This window comes from Tupaia chinensis, unplaced genomic scaffold, assembly GCF_000334495.1.
Source record: "Tupaia chinensis unplaced genomic scaffold, TupChi_1.0 Scaffold140301_1, whole genome shotgun sequence".
Lineage (NCBI taxonomy): Eukaryota > Metazoa > Chordata > Mammalia > Scandentia > Tupaiidae > Tupaia > Tupaia belangeri.
In genome coordinates, this window is record NW_006200179.1 from 2,244,694 (window position 1) to 2,268,626 (window position 23,933).

A 23,933-nucleotide genomic window follows, 5' to 3' on the forward strand; every position below is an offset into this window, starting at 1 on the left:
CATGCTACTACTTAGTAGACTGAGGCCGTAGGGAGAACCCAGTGTAAAAAACAAAAAACAAAACAAAACAAAAGAACTGATGGAGAGACATTGTATGTACCTACTTAATATATACTGAATGTCTGCACTCTGTGACTGAAACTGATTGACTAAAATATATAGAAACACAGTAAATGGATGTAAATACCAGATATAGTGTGTGTGAAATAGTAGGGTCCGAGGAAGGACGTTTAGAAGAAAAACACCTAATGCTAGTGAGCATAAATTATAATAGGAATACTGATACTCTGCAGGTGTGAGTGTAAAATGGTAAAATACATTTTTGAGTCAATGACAGCTTCTAAAACATAATAAAATAAAAGGGTTGTGTTTGGTATCTTCTTATTTATTACTTTAATTAATATGGGATTTTTGTATATGCAGTCTGAAGAAATTCACAGATATTTTTTCCCATCTTTCTACGCCAGATGTTTTGCATCCTCTCCTAAAGGTACACATTCCCATCCTGTGTGACCCAAGTCCAAACACTAGATTTAGAGCCCCTAAAAATGTGCACACTTGCTCCATATGTCATCTACGAAAATGATCAGAGCAGTTTCATACTTTATAGCCAAACTGTAGAAACTACCTAAGTGCCCACTAAAATAGTCTAGAATAGTCATACAGTAGAATACTACACAATAATTAGCATAAATGAACTCATTTACATGCAACATAATGACAGATAAACATTGATAGCTCTGAAGGTTTATTTCCTTCCTCGTTTCAGCTGTTTAGGAAAATTGATTTAGCTGGATTGAGAAATGTGAAGAGAATGCGCTTGATTTCAGTATTTCTTACACTGGGGCTGTTCCTTCAAATGGTATACCATTTCCCCCACGGTGTATATACAGATCTTGTACTCAGAGTGCATAGTGCTATTCTGGGCCTGAGGACCCTCCATGTGGTTCTTGTTAGGGAAGCTCCATGTTCCCTACTCCATTTCCAGCAATCCTATAAAAAAGTGAAATAATGCGTTTTTTCTTAAGGGCTTTTGCTACATGTCCAGCCTGCAGGCCAACCCTGGGCTCTCCCTGATCAAATTTTGGCACAGTGCATCCAGAACATGTAGGCCCCAACTGTGCTTCCAAAATACAAGGTTTTATAAGGCTGTATGCCCTCTTCCACTTCTCTGGTTGATTCCCCCCCGCCGCACCCCAGTAAATCCTATTTTGTATCTGCACTATATCAACTAGGATTTTGTATCTGTGATCCACTTGTCTGACCTAACAACTTGGATAAATCTCTGATGCATAATTTTAAGCAAAACACTCTCTCACAAAAATATGCAAACTGTTTAATTCTGTTTACATAAGTTCCACCACTGTCGCAGCTAAATTATAGCATTTGACATTGGAATAGGAATTCTGTATAGGGAAGAGACTAGTGACTATGGGCATGAAGGGCATTCTGAGGAACTAACAATGTCCTGTTTCTTGATCTGTGTTGGTTGTATGTGTAGTTGATATGTGACGATCCATTCACGGGTACACTTGTATTGCATATATTGTACTTCAGGATCCAGTGATGTTTAAAGTCAATACTAAACAATGAGGTGTTTAGGGTATTTAGCATTGGAAAAATGTTGCAGAGACAGTTTGTGCTCACTAAATTTCCCCTGCTTTCCTATACTTCTCCCAGCTTGCCTTGCAGTAAATTTTGAGACTTGCGAGCAGAAAAGGCAGTGAACTGAGATAGTGTTAGTCACTTCTGGACTGAGGCTATTAAGAGCTAGTGTCTTCTTCCATCTTTCTCTTCCGCTGCCACAGTATCCTTGGAGGCCACCTGTTCCAGATGGTGTCACTACCAGCTGGAAAAAGGCTTCCCGACCCCCATCAATCTTGATGTGTGTGGGAAATGAACCTGTGCTGCATGCTGCTGCTGAGATTTTTTTTTTTTGGGGGAGGAAAACAGAACTGATTTTCTTAATATAAAATGTCAATGTTACAAACAATCAACAAATCAATGAAATTTGATGTTAAAGGATAAAGATAAAATAATACATACTTCTCTTTCTTATGAGTAAAATATATAAAAGTAGAAAACTTTTATACAATTACATTTTAAGCTGTCATTAGATCAAAAATATGCCTTTTCAATTATTATGAGAAATACACACCACAAGAGAAAGATAATTTCTTGGATGTGCACAAAATGTATCTGGAAAAAACATAAGACAGTTTTCACATTGGTTTTGTCCAGACATAGAAACATGTAAATGTATTATATGACAAGCCATAAATAAGAATTAAATGTACAAAATCTTAGAGCTAATCTCAATAAAAGTATTCTGTTTTGATGTGCACTTTCCATTTAAGAAATAATTTTCAGTGGCCAATAGGGTGCACCAGTATTATGCCTAAAAAAGTACATATCTTAACTAGGACTACTTTATTAGAAAAAAATACTAAATGATAAAAATGCTAATGATTATGTGAGCCTTCCCTGAATTTTAATAGTTTTGCCGATGGAGATTTTGCCTTGATGTTTATGGCTGCTGACTCATCAGGGAGGTGATTGTTAAAAGTTGGGGAGTAACTATGACAATTTCTTAAAATAAGAAAATGAAGCTAGCCAAATCCATTGACTATTTCTTTCACGAACCATTTATCTGTAGCACATGAAACTGTTTAATAGCATTTTATCTTCGCAATAGTTTTTCTCAAAATTTGAACTAATGCACTCAAACTCTACCAACACTTTATAAACTAAGTTTATGTAATGTTATACATCATTTTCTGTCATTTTAACAATGCTCACAGCATCTTTATGAAAGTAGATTCCATCTCAAGAAACTGCTTACTTTACAAATTCATGAGAGAGTCCTTATCAGTGAAAGTTCTACAGTGAGATTGTAGCAATTCAGTCACAACTTCAGGTTCCGTTTTTAATTGCTACTATAGTTCTCTCACTATTTTCCCCACATCTGCAGTGTCTTCTTTCTTCTATTGAAATCTTGAACCTCTCAAAGTCATCCATGAAGTTTTATATCAGTGTCTTCTGAATTCCTATCAATGTTGATATTTTGACCTTCTCATAGTCATGAATGGGCTTAATGACATGTAGAATGGTGAATCCTTTCTAGAAGGTTTTCATGTGATTTTGCCCAGATCCATCAGAGGAATCAACATTTATGTCGGCAAAAGAATTATATTTTGCAAACAATGAGACTTGAAAGTCAAAATTACTCCTCAACTCATGAACTGCAGAATAAATGTGTTAGCAGGCACAAAACCAACATTAACCTCTTGTATATATCTTCATAAGACCAGGTTTGTTGTCAAGGAAAGGCAGTACTTTGAAAGAATTTTTTTTTAAATTAATTGTCTCCAAAGAGATAGGTCTCAGTATGGGTTTAAAATATTCAGTAATTCAGGCTATAAACAGACGTCCTTTCATGCCGGCTTTGTTTCTTTATTTATAGAGCATAGGCAGAGAAAATTTAGTATAATTCGTAAGGGACCTAGTGTTTTCAGAAAGGTAACTGAGTGTTGGATACAACTTAAAATCAGCAGTTGCTTTAGTTATACATCATTTTCTGTCATTTTAACAATGCTCACAGCATCTTTATGAAAGTAGATTCCATCTCAAGAAACTGCTTACTTTACAAATTCATGAGAGAGTCCTTATCAGTGAAAGTTCTACAGTGAGATTGTAGCAATTCAGTCACAACTTCAGGTTCCGTTTTTAATTGCTACTATAGTTCTCTCACTATTTTCCCCACATCTGCAGTGTCTTCTTTCTTCTATTGAAATCTTGAACCTCTCAAAGTCATCCATGAAGTTTTATATCAGTGTCTTCTGAATTCCTATCAATGTTGATATTTTGACCTTCTCATAGTCATGAATGGGCTTAATGACATGTAGAATGGTGAATCCTTTCTAGAAGGTTTTCATGTGATTTTGCCCAGATCCATCAGAGGAATCAACATTTATGTCGGCAAAAGAATTATATTTTGCAAACAATGAGACTTGAAAGTCAAAATTACTCCTCAACTCATGAACTGCAGAATAAATGTGTTAGCAGGCACAAAACCAACATTAACCTCTTGTATATATCTTCATAAGACCAGGTTTGTTGTCAAGGAAAGGCAGTACTTTGAAAGAATTTTTTTTTAAATTAATTGTCTCCAAAGAGATAGGTCTCAGTATGGGTTTAAAATATTCAGTAATTCAGGCTATAAACAGACGTCCTTTCATGCCGGCTTTGTTTCTTTATTTATAGAGCATAGGCAGAGAAAATTTAGTATAATTCGTAAGGGACCTAGTGTTTTCAGAAAGGTAACTGAGTGTTGGATACAACTTAAAATCAGCAGTTGCTTTATGTCTAACAAGAGAGTCAGCCTGTCCTTGGAAACCAGGCCTTGACTCTTCCTTTTAGTTATAAAAGTCTTACATGGCATCTTCTTTCAATATAAGGCTACTTGTGTATGTTGAAAATCTATAGCCTCCTTTGTCAGTGATCTTAGCTAGATCTTCTGAATAACTTACTGAAGCTTCTATATCAGCTTCTGATGCTTCACCTTGAACATTTATGTTATAAAGATGGATTTTTCCTTTTAATCTTATGAACCAACTCCACTAACTTCAAAATTTTCAGTTTTTTTTTTTTTCTGTTTTGTTTTGTTTTCTGGTAGCATCCTCACCTTACTCAGCCTTCATAGAAATTCAGAAGGTTAGAACCTTGCTCTAATATAGGCTTTGGCTTAAGGGAATATTATGGCTAAGTTGATCTTTCATCCAAACCACTAAAACTTCACCCATATCAGTAATAATGCTCTTTTCTTACCATTTGTGTGTTCACTGTAGTAGCATATTTAATTTTCTCCTATAATTTTTTTTTGGTGCATTCATATCTTGGCTGTTTGTACCTTTTGATGTAATGGAAGGTGTACTACTTCTTTTTTGTGGACAAGTAGAGCTCACTCTAGGATTATAAATTGGCCAAATTTCCACATCATTGTGTCTCAGGGAGTAGGAGGGAGATCAGGAATTAGCTCACCAGTGGAGCATTCAAAAAACACACATTTATCTATTAAGTTTATCATCACACATAGGTGCAGTCCATGGTTCCCCAAAACATTTATAATAGTAACACTAAACATCTCTAATCAAAGATCACCATTACAGATATAATTATGATGGAGAGTTGTAAATATTGCAAGGATTGCCAAATGTAACAGAGACATGAAGTGAGTACATGCTGTTGGAAAACTGGCACGTATAGACTTTTTTATCACAGGCTTGCCACAGACCTTCAATTTGTAAAAAATGCAATATCTGTGAAGCACAATAAAGTGATGCACAATAAAAAAGTTATGCCTGTATATGAGTTATTTTTAAAAAGCAATATAGCTGGTCTCAGCAAGTGATAATTAGATTTACCAAACCTCACGATTCAGTAGATAAAACAGTATATAGCAATTAAACTTAATTTTTTTGGTACTCTTTCTTTATAGCTCATTTTTGTCTTATGATATTAAAGTTACTAAAGGTCTGTGGGGTTTAATCTGCAATGGCAGGAGTCTTTCTACTTAAACCATTCTGATTTTACCCAGATAAAATTTAGAAAAGGGGAAATAGGAGCCGGCAGGTAACTTGGTGGCTAAGGGCACTGTACTCCCATATGGCTGACCACTGTTTGAGTCCAGACCTGGCGACTTGCTTTCTAATTTCCTCTCTCTCTCTCTCTCACTGTCGGTCACTTTCTCACTCTGTCTGGTTAAATTAAAAATGAATAAATAAATAAAGTTAAATAATTCTTAAAAAAAAAAAGAAAAGGGGAAATGGAATACATGTAAAATTTTATAAGTAACTTCATGCTTTGATCTTGCCTCAGTAAGGATTAAAATAGGCATTCAATATATTTCTTATTCTGTCAGAGAGTTACTTAGCAGTCCAGTCCAGAATTCCCAAATTCTTTTCCTGCCAGAAGCCCAAAACTTCATATTATATGTATGTTGCCTATCATGAAAATAATACATCAGCAAAAAGCTCTTTGGTATGCCAGGTTCTTATAGGATCTAGTTAGGACATTATGACTCATAATTTTATGTGATCCTATCAATATTTTTGTACACCACTTTTCTTGGCATAATAATTGCACATTTAAGTGTACAGAGTGCTTATTATTAATAATGTTCCTTTAAAATTCATTTTAATAGTGGAAATATGCATCCAAGTTCCAACAACAGTAAAATTAGAGAATATATCGTCCTCTTCAGAACACTTTTTATCTTTACAAAGACTTTAAACTCAAAAAAAAGTTAAACCTAAGTCATATTATGACCAGATGATTTAGTTTAAACTCATAAGAAAGCCACTTCATCCCTTTCATCATGCCTGCTGCCCTGTTCTGACCCTTCTCAACTCCATTACATCTGTTTGATGATTTGGTGTTATTTCATAGCTTGATTGAGAGGTTTATTGATTTCAACCACTGCTCTCTACTATATATAAATAAGTCCGAAAGTGAGAAGGTTTAAATTTGGTAATGAAAGAGAAGGCTCTTTCATGACATCCACAAGATTCCTTTGATGGTTTATCTGATAGGCTGTCAAAAACGGGTCATATCTAGGAGAACTCGGCCACACTGAAAGAAAATGACACAGCCAGTAAACTTTAAACATATAATTAGAAATTTTATAATCCCTAATGGGGAACTGAAAGACTTTCTGACTGTGTGATGACATGTCATTTCTTTCATATAAAAGTAAATATCTGAAAGAGAAAAATCTTGCTAAAAGTGAATAGCTGAACATGAGTATCTATATATGTGTTTCTTATTCAGTGAAAGCAAGGACCAGAACAAAATATTTTGCACAGGTAGTTTATTTGGAAAGTATCCAAAGGAGCATAAATAAGAAACAGGCGAGTAATAAAAGAAGCAAGGAAGGCAAGACAGGAGGATGTATATCGACTTTGCAGCTGCTACAGAAGATTAGATGGTCTGAGAAGATTTATAAAAACGTTTCAGAATAGTAGGCCTGAAAGGCAGAAGAGGAGAGCATTTAGTTTTTGGCTTCCATCCACTCATTAAATAAATGTGCCCTCTTGAACTTTATTACTCTGTATTTGTGTTTGAGTGTACAGGAGTGTTTAGCTGCTTTCTTGGGTATCTCACATCACATGGTCATAGAGCTGTAGGACAGGAACAAGCACTTACTCTGTGTTAGGTAAGAGCTGCTCTAGTGCTACATGGGTCAAAGGTTGCTTGGCACTGCTTGGCTGAGACTCCCACTGGGGAAGAAGTTGGGCTAAGGGAATTTTATGAGCAATATTGTAAGTGTCCTAAGAGTCTGACAGAGTTTTCTGCTATAAAATTCAACACAAATCTTAGTTATTTTTAATGTTTGATCTTGATTATATGAAGCACCTTCATACTTGATTATCTCTACTTGACTTAAAAGAAATGTTCAAAAATTTCGTATCTACAAACCTTATTAAATATCTGATAATGAATTAATTGAATTAATCTAATAATATTTTCTATTAAAAAATGTTAGTGACTAATTTCTTGAATATTTGCGATACCTAAACTGGTCATCTTAGTTTTAGGCTATTTGCAGTGCATATAACCTCATGGGATATTTAGAATAAAAATACTCATATGATTGATAAAACATTAGCATAATTTTAGTTTTTTTCTTTAATCATTACAAACACATAAAGCAAAAAATATTTTTGTTGACAACACTTAGGGAGCCTAATGACAGAATATATAATTGTGTAAATTCAGCAGATAAGATTTGGAGTGTAAAAACAAATGCTGTGGACAGTCTTCCCGTTACAAGACTTTTGGAAGCATATTGAAGAGGCCTAATTTTTAGGCCTTCTTTGAATAAAAAGACATAATTTATAAAATCAAATTGCAATAGTTATAAACATAAAATGACTACATCTAAAATCATTGTAATATTGACAATTATGATGTTGTCTGTCATAATTTTCCAATTTTAATCTCGGTTCTTCTTAGTGTTTCTTTTTATTCTTCTCACTCATTCTCTAATTTTAGTCATAGATTCTGTTTGTACTTTCATTTTTAGACTTTTGATTATATTTTCATTCTGTAATTTAACTTTGTTTTGTTAGTATTTATTCAATAACACCTCAGAGTCCTGCAGGGTTTTTTCTCTTATATATTTTTTTATAATTTTAAAGATAGTTTCAAAATAAAAAAATGGATCCAGTGCAGAGTGGTTAATGCACTGGACTTCCTTATGACCAACTGAGGTTCAAGTCCTGGACCCAAGGGCTTGAAACTCACGCTGAGCACATGTGCGCATGCCCAAAATCCTAAGGAGAGAATGGAGGAGAAGGGATTGCAGCATGGCCATCCCGCCTGGGGGTGGAAGGATTTCTTGTTTTCTGTCTGTCTCTCTCTCTCTCCAGCGAGCACAAACTCCCTCTAGCAAAAATCTCTCTCAAAAAAAGAAAAGAAAGATGGATGTATGCTTTAAAAGAATACTTATTATTTCTGCCTGTCATCAACTAATGTTATAAATTTTAATTAACAAGTGTTATTTTTATTTGACTACTTAACACTGTACATTCATTGCCTCATGAATGGGCAAATCTATATTAGATTTTAAAAATTCTTACACCAATTACCATAAATATTAATTCAAATCTAAAATAAAAAGGGAAATACATATTTGGGTACAATTACAAAATATTTGTTAGGGCACATATGAGAATTGGATGCAAAAATGTAGACTTAGGAATTTTTGAGAAGCAATACATGGGTTGTAATATTAAAGAGTAAGACTTAGATACTTAGAAAATAAAAGAAAGAGTGACTGGGCTGGACTATGGTTTGGCAGTTAAGTGTGCTAGATTCTATATGGGATAGTGTGGGGGTTAGTACCAGATCCAGCATCTTATAAAACATGCCAGGAATGTGTGTGTGATCAAAGAAGGGAGAGAGGAAAGAGAAGGAGTTGTTGTGAGACAATGCCCCACGGGCAGTATTTATTTTCTCTCTTTTCTCTATCTCTTTCGAGGAAGCATACATTAAAATAAATAAATAAACAAATAAAATTACAAAGTGCTAATATGTATTTTCAAAGATATAAGAAAAAAATGTCAAATTAGATGTAGGTTAGTAATAAAGCTTGTTCAGTTAAGAGTTGGAATTGATATTAATATAAGAAGCAATGAGGATAGAACCGTGTAATGACCAGGGAAGAGGATTCAGGAGGCAGAAAGCAGAGTCAGCTCCACCACTTATTAGCCATCTGACTTTTGAATGATAAATTTCACCTCTCTTGGTATTGGTGTCTTCATCAGTAAAGTCAAAGGGCACAATAACAGTTCTTACCACAAGCTATTACTCTGAAAATTAAATAAGTTTCTGCATGTTAAATACTTTGATTTCTTTGGTCATAGAAATGGTCAATAAAATTTATTGTCATATACATATATATGTATGTGCATATATGTATATATAATGTGTAATAAATATGCACATATAATATAGGTATTATTATAAATTCAAGATAGGGAATCAGTTGGTGAATCACTCAATTTTAATTTGGTGAAATGATTCTGAATCTGAGAGGTAAAAACAGAAATGAAGAGATTCAAATTTACATATAGCTATATGTGTTTTGAAATAATTATCCAAATGACAATAAAATTATGGGTCATCTCTTCTGAGGAACTGGTAAAGGCATTGGTTATTTTTAACTGAGAAAGAGAAGATATAAGTGTCTTGAAATTTGTTTAGAGGGACCAGCAGGTGGTGTGGTGGTGAAGGGCACTGGATTCCCACATGGCTGACAGCAGATCAAGTCCTGGACCTGGCAGCTTACTTTCTCACTCTCTGTCCCTCTCTGATCAAATTAAAATAAATAAATAAAGCTAAATAAAATTTTTTTAAAAAAATAAATATATTTGGAACTATGATTTAGACTTATGATTGAATTGATTGGTAGGAAATTTCAGAGATATAATTTCTCTCTCAATATTGGGAAGCTTCCCATAAATCACAGGTAATAATCCCCAAAATAGACAACTGGAATTACATCAAGCTAAAAAACTTCTTTACAACAAAGGAAACAGCAGTTATAGTGAAAAGATGACCCTAAGAATGAGAGAAACTATTCACAAATTATGCAAGGGATTGATAACCAGAATACAAAGGGAACTCAAACAGTTGATCTGTAGATAAATGAATAAAACAAAAATTAATAATATAATTTAAAAATGGGCTAATGAACTGAATAGACAATTTGCCAAGGAAGACATATGCATAGTGAACAGGCTTATGAAAAAATACCCAATGTCCCTTGTCATAAGTGAATTATAAATTAAAACCACAATGAGATAGCATTTAACCCCAGTTAGAATGGCTACGATAAAAAAGAAAGAAAGAAAGAAAAAGAGAGAGAAAAAGAAGAAGGAAGGAAAGGAAAGAGGGAAGGAAGGAAGGACTGACAAGTGCTGGCAAGGCTGTGGTGAAAAGAGAACTATCTCGTAATTTAGTAGTACTGCTGTGGAAAATAATGGAGTTTCCTAGTGATCCCGCTCCTTGGTATTAACCCAAAGGGTGTTAAAATACTCAGTAAGAAAGGCACATTTATTTCAACATTATTTACAATTGCTAGGACATTAAATCAGCCTAATGCCCAAGAACTAATGACTGGGTTGAAGAACTATGAGACATATATGCTATAGAATATTATTCAGTCATAAGAAACGAGAAACTTTCATTTGATTCGAAGTGGTTGAATATGGAAGATTTACTGGTAAATGATAAGAACCAGACTTTGAAAGACACACACTATATATCCCTGCTCAAAATGTACCAAATATCTGCAATGTATGGCAGGAATTGAGAGATCTCAACATGTGAATATTCAGCCAATAACCAAATGCCCTGGCTAAACTGCTACAGAGCTAAGGAGCCAGAATTGTCCATAAAGTTCACATTTCAAGGAAACATTTTTTTTTAAGCATGTCTTCTCTTATTTTACACATAAAGAGACAAAGATACAGAGTGCTAAAACATCTCAAAAATTATACTTGTAGGCATGCACTGAGTAATAGTTCAGTACCAGATTTTTGAATTGTCCGCAATGTTCACATTTCAAGGAATTTTTTTTTTTTTAAGCATGTCTTCTCTTATTTTACACATAAAGAGACAAAGATACAGAGTGCTAAAACATCTCAAAAATTATACTTGTAGGCATGCACTGAGTAATAGTTCAGTACCAGATTTTTTTTTTTTTCCTGTCTGCTCTGCCATGCTGGCTCCACTGTGCTGGTAAACGCAGAGGATAGAGTCTGAGGAGTCCATTAACAACAGGAGTCATTGACATGAGTTAAGTTATTTCTCTATTATTTTTTTAATCCTGAAACTCCATATTTCTTATTTTAGCAGAAATAAGATATTTTACCATGAGGGAGAGACTACATAGGGCAAAGACATTTATATTGAAATATTTAGGCAAAAATATCAGAGACAATTTTGAATAGCAATGGATACATGTGATTTTAAAAATTACTGCAGAAAAATATGTACCATTTTCATGTTTTAAAATTAATTTAAAATTAATATTACAAATGATTTTTATATTGAAATCAACAGAGATGGAGAGGAAGTTCCTGTTTGTGTGATCTCTAGACTTTCCATTTTAAAATAATCAGGAAAATCATGTGCTTCTCTTTAGTGTCAACAGTGTTTATAATAATAGCTGCATACATGATATCTTTAACTATCACTTATTCACTTTGTTATTTGTAGAAGGGCTGATGACTTGAGTAGGAAAAGTAAGTCTAAAATAAAGGTTTGAATTTTAAAAACTTTCTCACAACAGTTTTCTACTTTGTACTTCATATCAGTTTTATAACACAGAAAATAATGCTATGGGGAGTGTTTAATAATAATGCCTCTCTCACACAAAAAGAAACAGCTACTCCCCTTAAAATTTCCAAAATAAAGAAAAGGAGTACAGTTTTACAGACACCAAATTTAGTTTATCTTTCTACCACAGCAGACAATGTCTACAACATCATATGATAGTTACATTAACTTGGATGTCTTCTATACATTTAACGTTCATAGTATCCTTATACTTGTTTTTCCTCCTGATAAAGTTCTTATACACTCTAGGATGCTTAATTTTTATATGTCAAATCGACTAGAATATGGTGTTCAGTTTTACTGTCAAAAGTAAGCCAACATGTTGTTGTGAAGGTATTTTTTTCAGTGATTAACATTTACTCACAGTTGACTTTGTGTTATGAAGATGTACAATGATGAAAAATAGATTTCTCTTCAAATTGTAAACAAGTCTCATCCAATCAGTGAAGGTCTTAAGAATAAACTCCCTGAAACAAGAAGCAATTCTGCCCTTAAGGTTGCAACACAAAAATCCTGCCCGTGTTCCTACCTGATAGCTTGACCTGAAGATTTAAAACTCAAACTATCACATCCACTCATACCTAAATGGTCATCCTTCCAGCCAGCTATTACAAACTCAGATGTCAGTCCCTAAAATCCTGAGAACCAAATTCATTAAATACATCTAACCTCTTTGCATACGTCCTATTGGTTTTATTTCTCTGAAGAACCCCTGCTAATATATATTCCATGTCTCATATTTAGTTGGCTTTGAGCCATTTACTATGTGGTATTTTTGCCAATAATCTTGCTATTTTGCCAATAACTTTGCTATTTCCCCAGTTTACATTGTTATATAATCCTACAATAATAATTTCTAATATTTATTGCATGTCCAATGAAAACTTTTAAAAAATATATTTTTTCCGTTTTCTTACATGTATTATCTTCCTCATTTCTTAAAAGCATTTTCTCAAATTCTATTTTATGCTGTCATAAAACACATATTTTATTCTCTAAAACTTTTATAGCCCATCATTATTTGATAATACCTTTGATCAAATATTTGTTCTTTTCATCACCTTACCTTTTTTCTGTTTTTCACCAAGAATTTGAGATTTCTTTCATGAAAATTTTAGATGTATCATGTACTTATTGTGGCAATATTTGTGTGATAATTTCCTACCATCATTCTGTTTATAACACTTAGGAAAAAGATATTCTTAGGAAAAAGAGATCCTTATTAATACTTAACATTACAGCTTGCTCTTATGCCTCATAGTCTAAGGAGAATTTGTTTGCTAGATCTAGAATTATAGTTTTTGAGTAAATATAATATTTAAATATCTGAAAGGACAAGAGGACCTGATTTGACTTTTCCTTGTCTTGCACAATTAGAATAAATAAGCATACCTTCATTATCAAACAAAGTCATATGAAACAACTTTGAATAACTGAGAAAATATACATGAATCCAATGATTTCTGATAGGTATCCTGGAATGGACTTATTGTATTCCTCCTGAAATGTCTCTATCACCCTCTGCCTTTTCAAGCTACCTATAGAGAGAGGAAAAGTGGCTAAGTGTGTGGTTATAATATGAATGTGGATTGAGCTATTTTTGAAAGGCCATTGATTTGATAGACATGAATGCTATCTTTCTGTTTTATTACTTCTGTAATTTTATTTTTTTTATTATTTAGTTTAATTTAATTCAATTTAATTTGACTAGAGAGGGACAGGTGAGAGGGGGAGAGAGAGAGAGAAAATGAGAAGGCAAGCCACCAGACCTGGGACTCGAACCTCAATCCGCCATGTGGGAGTCCAGGGCCCTTAACCACCACACCATCTGCTGCACGCACTTCTATATTTTCAAGACAAAGTCTGAGATTGTAATGTCTGCCATTTATGTTAGTTTCACTGGGGAAGGAAAACACCTGTGTTGGATCTCCAGGGCTAAACTATACACTCACAAAACAGTGTTTATGAGAGAACATTGCATTTGGAGTGGAAGTGAGCAATATTGAGGGGGTAGTCTTTTGCTTACCTAGTTTTAGTTTACTTAGGCTGTTATAAGAAAATTCCACATACTGTGTGGCTTATTAAAGACAGAAATTTATGTTTCACAGTTCTGGAGGCTAGGAAGACTAAGATCAAGTCTCTTGCAGATCTGATGTCTGGTGAGGTCTTCTTTTGGTCATAGATGGTACTTTCTAGTCATGTCCTTACATGGTGGGAGGGGCAAAGGAAGTTCCTTGCTCCTATTTTAAAGGTCATTAATAGCATTCATGATAGCTCCACCCCACTGTTCTACCTTTCATTGGCTCTGATTCCTAACAGCATCACGTTGGGGATTAGCTGTCAACACATGAATTCTGGGGAAGCGCAAACATCCAGACCACAGCACTTACCTATTTTTTAGAAAAAAAAAAATGCTTTGATGTAAGTGTTTGGATAAGAGTCTGAAGGGAGAATAATCAGAAAGAGGAGTCAAGAATTCTTTTCTTTCTGGATCCAGTGTAATAAATGATTGTATTGATACTAATTGCTAATCTTTAACCCTTTTTTCAAAGGTATTTAAAATATTTTTGCAGTCTTTTTCTATCTCTTCAATTTTTCAAATAACCATCAAATCACACAGAACTGAAATTTTTCATTACAGTTCTGCATGTCTATGAGGACTCTTAAAGTATGCAATTTGAGAGAGGTAACATATTAAGTCAAAAATCATCCTAATGACTCAGTGCGATGGCAGACCATATAAATTATCCAATTAAATAATCTGCTTCAATAAAGTGGGATAATGGTGTAATAAATTTTGATTAGAGAAAGAATGCTCAGCTCACTCACTATTAAATAATTTTTAATACCCCTTTTTCTCTTAAATTCTGCCCCATGTTCCCTGGGAACCCCTGATAGATGTAATTCTATTTGAAATAATTTATTGAATAAATTAACTAATTGACTGACGCACATATATCAAAGAGACATGCTCGGCACAATGGACATTATTATTTACTCCATCAGAAACACTGCCTGATTTCGAACTTTTAACATTTTATACAAGTCATCTGTAGACTTCATTAACATGCACCTATTATTAAACATTCCTAAGATTTTTCACTGATATTTGATACTTGGCATTTATACCACAATCTCTTTGTCATGTACTTATTATAATGCCATGTTAAATAATCTTTTCTTTTTTTTTTTTTCATTAAAGGTATTACTCTAGAGCAACATCAAAATTCTTAGCTATTTTTCCTGAATGTCAGGAAAAATTTGAGTGAGAGCTGGACTTAAGTTATTTTGCTTTGTTTTGTTCTGAAACATTATTATTTATCTCTTCCAAGAGGAAGAAATGAGAAAAACAGAGAAAGTCAGGGCAGACATATAGTACAACACTAGTGTCTTGACATCTTGGTCTAGCCCCAGCTTCATACAGCCTCATATCACAGACTACCTGTAACTGGTATATTCAGGGAGTTCTCCTGACACAAACCTGGAACTTTCCCACTTGGTTCAGTTTTCTGGAGCGTCTCATTTTACTGCTGTGCCGCGATCTGGCCCTAGCAGCCCTCTGTTTAAAGCTTTTAAAGTCCATTCTTCTGCCTTCACATTTAAGTCCTCCATACATTTGACATACCATTCTATGACTGTTTTTCAGATAATGTGGTATGTCTGAACTCTGCATTAAAACTTATATTCTTTTATGTATTTCAAAAAAATATTGTGGTATTAATTTTCAATGTAATTAATTATATCAAACCCATCTTCCTATTTTTATTTTTTTTGAGAGAGAGACTTTTTTTCTATAGGGTGCATGCACTCACTGGAGAGACAGGTAGACAAAAAGCAAGAAATCATCCCCTCTACGGGAGATGGTCATGTTTCATTCTCTTCTCTTCCATTCTCCTCTCAGGATTTTGGGCACATAAACACAGGCACCGGCATTGAGTTTCAAGCTGCTGGGTCTGGGACTCAAACCTGCTTGGCCATGTTGGAGTCCAGTGACATAACCATTATGCCATCTGCTGGTCCCCCACTTCCTTTTATTGATATATTTACAGTTTAATATTCTTAGTCCAAGAATTATTTTGTTTACTTTTATTTATATGTTCTGATAGTTTGGTCAGGCCTTAACATAAATGACTAAATAAAATAATTACTTATTTTTATTGCAAAATTATTCTCTAATTTGTCTTAATTGAATTATTAATCAAACCAATAATCAGATAATAATAAAATTAAGGAATTTGTATGCTATGCGGTTTATAAAATCAAACTAGGACCAGTCCAAGGCATGGATCCCACATGGCCAAGAGTGCAGTTCTAATGCCAGATCTAGTGGCTTGAAAAACACACTGAACATATGTGCATGCTAGCTCCAAATCCCAAAAGTAAGAAGAAACAGAGGAGAAGGGATTGCACTGTGACCATTTCCCATCAGGATGCTTTCTCACTTTCTATCTCTATTTCTCTCTGACGAATTTTTAAAAGAAAAAAGACAATGGGACCACCAGTTAGTATAATGGCTATGTCGCTGGACTCCCATGTAGTCAACCACGGTTAGAATCCCAGACCCAGTGGCTTAAACTCACGCCAGGCATGTGTGCGTGCATGCCCAAGATACTGAGAAGAGAATTAAAGGAGAAGGGATTGCAGTGTGGCCATCCCCCTCTTAGGGGATGATTTCTCGCTTTCTGTCTCTCTGTCTTTCCGGCAAGTGCATGCACCATATAGCAAAAATGTCTCAAACACACACACACACACACACACACACACAAAAGAAAGAAAAGAAAAAGAAAGTCAAATTATATAGATATATGTTTACTGGAAAATAAAAAATCAGTGACCGAAAATAAAAATAAATGCATTTCTGGGTTAAACATCAACAATAAATATAGCAATTAAATTAGTTTTCTAACTAGAAATTCTTTCAGTGCCAAGTTTTACTTCGAATTTCATCCTTCAACTGTCAAAACAAACAAACAAGCCAAAAAAAAGTTTTTAAAAATCCACAGTGAGTAAAGTGCTAAATCTTTCACAAACTATGAAAACTAGGACTATAAAAAATTGCTTCTTTAAGCAAATTTGCCATTTGCAGTAAAGATGCAAATTTATATGCTACTAATTTTTTGGAAGAAATTGGTAGCATATTAAAATACTGATGAACTCACAGCCTTTTCAAAATTAAATGTCTAATTCAGTAATAAGTGGGCTTTCCAAAAACGTTTCAAATAAATGGGAGAGGTGAAATATAAATTCTCATGTTGAGACTCCTACACCATTAAAAGGAAAATTGCTCCTTTTTTGTCTTTCAGTTACTTAAGATCACATTGTGGGCTCAGTATCTATGATCATCCTGGTGGCTGCATGCCAGATTAGCAATATTGCAAACCTGACTCTATCAGCTCAAGGTAGTGTTGCTGGCATGAGCCTCTACAGCACTTAATTTAATTAGATGAGGCTTCCATTGTTGAAACTGCTGAACACAGTATTTTTGACTGAGCCAAGGAAGAATCTAATTTATTAGACCTTTGAAACTGTGCTGTAGAATTGTTATTGTGGTGTCTCACAGCAACTGCAATGTTTTGAATATAAATTCTGAATCCCAAGGAAAGCAGTATTTCAGGCATCCATCCTGTGTTTATTGCTGATGCACTAGGCATTTTTCTTTGGAGCTAGGCACCCTATTATGTTCTTGGTTATTGTTGGCTTGCAAGTTAGAGTACAGTTTTCCATTATAATTCCACAAAGAAATTTGGTGCTGTGATGGGAGTCATGAGCTGAGATTAAGGAGAGCAACATTTTATTTCGCCTTTGTTTTACTGTGTGATATTGAACCTTCTATTTGATTCCAGCAGGCTTATATAGTAGGGGAAAAAAGATATCTCTTTAGAAGCAGGAACCATTATAAAGCTTATAAAATAAATTGTAAAAGGAGCTTTGAGATATTTAAGAGAACTGAAATTAATTTTTATTGAGCAACTGCTGCGTGGTTAGGTATAAAATGACAAACAAAACAATGACCACAAACACCTCGGTCCTATGCCAAAAGAGATTCTATATTAAAGGAAGTACTGAAAATTTTCAATGTGCTTATAAAGGACATACTTATTTTGTAAATAAAACTGAAAATTATTTGTGAATTATTTTCAAGTTGGAGAAAAGAATGGATGGTTAAATTCTATGCTAAACACAAATGAATAAAATAATAATTGTGTAATCCTTTTAGGAAGACATTTATATTTGGCTATTTCTCTAAAGCAATTGAAAGTATTTGTTTCTTTGCCTGAACTTTCTTTACATAAGGTAGTAGACAGAAATAGTAAAGGTATTGGGTGTAGTTGAAAATATCCATTACATCATCCAGAAATCACATTTACATTTACTGAAAAAAAATTGGGTCAGTTGGTAGCACAGAGGTAATGCAACTAGATCCACATGGGAGAGATAATTAGTTCCAATCTTAGGACTTCTGTGAGTATGCCAGACATGTGGGCTAATGCTCCCTAGCAATCAACTACAATTGAAGAAGGATTGTGGTGTGGACACCCTGTTAGAGGTCTCTTTTCTCTCTTTATCTCTCTCTCTGTCTCTCTCATAAACACACACATACACTTACATAAACACACACACACACACACAAATACACAACAGAGTAAATAAACTTTAAAAAATTACTTGATTGAATGATTCATGATTTAAGCAGTGTCCTAATCTTGAGAATACTACAGAAAATAAGACAGATAAGTACTTGTCCTAAATTCCTAATAGAATTTACAATCCAGCATGACATTAAGATACACACAAAAAATGCATCCAGTATTAGATTACAAAAGAATATCACAGTGCATTGAAGGATATAATAAAAGGATCTAACCTTGGTTGATGGGTCTAAAGTGGGCTTCTCTGAGGAAATTATATTTAAGCTGTTCTTTGATAGGTGAAATGTCTCAAACACACACACACACACACACACACACACAAACACACACACACAAAAGAAAGAAAAGAAAAAGAAAGTCAAATTATATAGATATATGTTTACTGGAAAATAAAAAATCAGTGACCGAAAATAAAAATAAATGCATTTCTGGGTTAAACATCAACAATAAATATAGCAATTAAATTAGTTTTCTAACTAGAAATTCTTTCAGTGCCAAGTTTTACTTCGAATTTCATCCTTCAACTGTCAAAACAAACAAACAAGCCAAAAAAAAGTTTTTAAAAATCCACAGTGAGTAAAGTGCTAAATCTTTCACAAACTATGAAAACTAGGACTATAAAAAATTGCTTCTTTAAGCAAATTTGCCATTTGCAGTAAAGATGCAAATTTATATGCTACTAATTTTTTGGAAGAAATTGGTAGCATATTAAAATACTGATGAACTCACAGCCTTTTCAAAATTAAATGTCTAATTCAGTAATAAGTGGGCTTTCCAAAAACGTTTCAAATAAATGGGAGAGGTGAAATATAAATTCTCATGTTGAGACTCCTACACCATTAAAAGGAAAATTGCTCCTTTTTTGTCTTTCAGTTACTTAAGATCACATTGTGGGCTCAGTATCTATGATCATCCTGGTGGCTGCATGCCAGATTAGCAATATTGCAAACCTGACTCTATCAGCTCAAGGTAGTGTTGCTGGCATGAGCCTCTACAGCACTTAATTTAATTAGATGAGGCTTCCATTGTTGAAACTGCTGAACACAGTATTTTTGACTGAGCCAAGGAAGAATCTAATTTATTAGACCTTTGAAACTGTGCTGTAGAATTGTTATTGTGGTGTCTCACAGCAACTGCAATGTTTTGAATATAAATTCTGAATCCCAAGGAAAGCAGTATTTCAGGCATCCATCCTGTGTTTATTGCTGATGCACTAGGCATTTTTCTTTGGAGCTAGGCACCCTATTATGTTCTTGGTTATTGTTGGCTTGCAAGTTAGAGTACAGTTTTCCATTATAATTCCACAAAGAAATTTGGTGCTGTGATGGGAGTCATGAGCTGAGATTAAGGAGAGCAACATTTTATTTCGCCTTTGTTTTACTGTGTGATATTGAACCTTCTATTTGATTCCAGCAGGCTTATATAGTAGGGGAAAAAAGATATCTCTTTAGAAGCAGGAACCATTATAAAGCTTATAAAATAAATTGTAAAAGGAGCTTTGAGATATTTAAGAGAACTGAAATTAATTTTTATTGAGCAACTGCTGCGTGGTTAGGTATAAAATGACAAACAAAACAATGACCACAAACACCTCGGTCCTATGCCAAAAGAGATTCTATATTAAAGGAAGTACTGAAAATTTTCAATGTGCTTATAAAGGACATACTTATTTTGTAAATAAAACTGAAAATTATTTGTGAATTATTTTCAAGTTGGAGAAAAGAATGGATGGTTAAATTCTATGCTAAACACAAATGAATAAAATAATAATTGTGTAATCCTTTTAGGAAGACATTTATATTTGGCTATTTCTCTAAAGCAATTGAAAGTATTTGTTTCTTTGCCTGAACTTTCTTTACATAAGGTAGTAGACAGAAATAGTAAAGGTATTGGGTGTAGTTGAAAATATCCATTACATCATCCAGAAATCACATTTACATTTACTGAAAAAAAATTGGGTCAGTTGGTAGCACAGAGGTAATGCAACTAGATCCACATGGGAGAGATAATTAGTTCCAATCTTAGGACTTCTGTGAGTATGCCAGACATGTGGGCTAATGCTCCCTAGCAATCAACTACAATTGAAGAAGGATTGTGGTGTGGACACCCTGTTAGAGGTCTCTTTTCTCTCTTTATCTCTCTCTCTGTCTCTCTCATAAACACACACATACACTTACATAAACACACACACACACACACAAATACACAACAGAGTAAATAAACTTTAAAAAATTACTTGATTGAATGATTCATGATTTAAGCAGTGTCCTAATCTTGAGAATACTACAGAAAATAAGACAGATAAGTACTTGTCCTAAATTCCTAATAGAATTTACAATCCAGCATGACATTAAGATACACACAAAAAATGCATCCAGTATTAGATTACAAAAGAATATCACAGTGCATTGAAGGATATAATAAAAGGATCTAACCTTGGTTGATGGGTCTAAAGTGGGCTTCTCTGAGGAAATTATATTTAAGCTGTTCTTTGATAGGTGAATAGAAGTTAGCCAATTAAGGCTTGATGAGACAAAGTTAATATGTCTTTCTACTCTTTTTTCACTATAAGGCTGTGTGTGCTTGCAAGAAACAGAGACAGAGAGAGTGAAAGTAAGAAATCACTCTCCAAGGGGGATGATCACACCACAATCCTTTTTACTCTAGTCTCCTCTTGGGATATTGGGCATTCACAAATGCTGGTATGATTTTCAAGCTGCCGGGTCTGGGACTTGAACCACACAGTCAGCTATGTGGAATCCAGCACCTTAATTTCCATACCACCTGCTGACCCCACCTTTCTACATTTGTTGGCACATATATAGCTTCCTGTTTTCATGGCTATAATAATGCGTTGTCAGAAAGGTTATGATGCATTTTTGCAACAGATAGCAATAGTTCATTTTTGGAAGTACTAGAGTCATTTGCGTTTATGTTATCGCTATGTCATTTGACAGCTGACAGTTCTAGCTTCTTTCTAAAAGAGAGTTGAGCAATTTGGTTGAGTTCTGGACATTTTATAGCAAGTTGAAGGTGGAAGATCAAACTATGTCCTTTCATATTTTATTGTTATAATTCTGTAAGGGGAAAACCGTGTGTCCAGCATAGAGTTTATGCTGATTATGCTCTACAAGAACATCAGTGACTACAATGGTTCATAAAATTCTGTGCTAGTGATTTTGATCTCAATGATGCTCCTCTGTCAATCCCAAGGATGCCCACTGGTGCTGATAACAACAAAATAAAGGCATTCATTGAGTCAAACCCAATATGAGAGATGGAGAACATTGAACATCTGTCATTCAAGCATTTATGACCACCTAAAGAAGCTGGGATTTGTAAGTAGGCTTGATATTTGGGTTCCTCATGAACTCAAAGAAGTTAATTTGATGGTGCATATAAATATCTGTTATATTCTTATTAAACGTTGAGACTGCACATAAGTTTGATCAACCATCAAAAATAGCACATATACTCTATGGAATACTACTCAGCCATAAAAAACAACAAGGCCCTGGAATTTGATAGAAAATAGTCAAATATGGAGAATCTAGTGTTGAGTGAAGCAAACTGGGATATGAAAGAAAGATCTTGTATATACCCACTTAATATATACTGACTATTCACACTTTATGGCAGAGATCATAATATTGGAGGGCATAAAAGCAGTGAAAATAGTTATGAATGCTGGAGATAGTGTGGAAAGGGGTGGGGGTGGAGAAGGGAAGAGTATAGAGAAGGATAGCAAGAGAACAAATAGAGAAACATGGCATTACTGAGACACAGAAATGGCTTATTACTGGTTGATGATAACACGTATAGTATTCTCAACTGGACTAGTCTGAGAAGTATTTCAGGTTGGATAAATCTTTTATACAAGCCGAAAGATATATAGTGATCAAATGTTTAAAAAAATAATGAGAATAAATAATAATAATCTGAAAATATGATGAAAAGCTATTTTATGATGATGATGTGGATAATAATGTCTTTGTCTTGACTGATATGCATGGTAATCACGCTGGAAAAAGAAATGTAATACACTGTAAAGACATACGTGATTCAGTGTAATATAAAGAAAGATTATGCTAATAATAAATTAAATTAAATTTTAAAAATTACTAGAACTTGGATAGGATGTGTTGCCACACTCACCATACTTGCCTGACTTTGTGCTATCAGACTTCCCCTTGTTTTGCTCTCTTCAAAACTTCTTGCATAGTATAATGTTCAATTCAGATGAAGGCTTAAATCAGCACCTTGTTCAGTTTTTCATGGATAAAGATAGGTCCTTCTATGAATGAGGAATTATGAAGTTCATTGAAAGATGGCAAATGGTTATTGAACAAAATGGGCAATGTATCATTTATTTTTGTTCCTTATTAAAATAAATTACCTTAAAAAACATAGAAAAAATATATCTTAGAGTGCAGATACTCAGTATATATTAAGTGCACTCTATGACCGAAACTGATCAACTAAAAGATGTACAAACACAACAGATGGGTATGGTTCCCAGATGTGGTGTGTGTGGAGGAGTGGGGTCTAGGGAAGGACATTTGGAGCGGGGATATGGAAACAGAGCATTGACGGGACAGGGAGGTGAGGTGTTATCTGTTGAAGACATTTTGATCAACTGGACTGGGGAGAAATGCTCACATATTAAAATGTTCAATTCATAAGCTAAACAATGCCATTGACTGTATATAAAAATAAATAAATAACAAAAAGAATTAACTAAGAAAAAAATATATCATGACTTTTTAGATGACCTAATAGTTATCATTTTTGCAAAGGAAGCACAATCTATAAAGAAAAATAAATGTTATCTGGTAGCAAATGTCAATATTCATCCAAATATTTTAGATTGCTTTTAAAGAAAAAAAAAAGGAAGGTGAAAACTTTTATCAGTATCTCAAACTTTTCCACAGTTGTGGTATTATGGAACAAAAATAATTAAAATATTTAGATTTTTAGAATGTAAAAATTCAAGGTGATTTGCAACAGAGATAATGTGTGTGACTAAAAATACAACATATATGCAAATGACTATTTTATAATTTTTAATCACTATTATGTAAATGAATGGACTCTTTATAACTTTTGGTTCATATTTAGTACACTAGAATTCCTCGTTGTGAAGTGGCTACTGGATGAGAGTTGGTCCATAAGAAGACTGAAGGGATGGGGCAGAGCAAAGACCACGATGAATCTATAAAATCACTGCTTTTTTGTTTGTTTGCTCTGTTTTTCTTTTTTGTTTTCTTTTTTTATTTCATTTTCTTTTATACATTCAATTACATTCTTATTTGGCTTATAAAAAGCATATTTAAACAGGTGAACATTTCTCCCTAGTACAGTTGATAAAATATCTTCAAC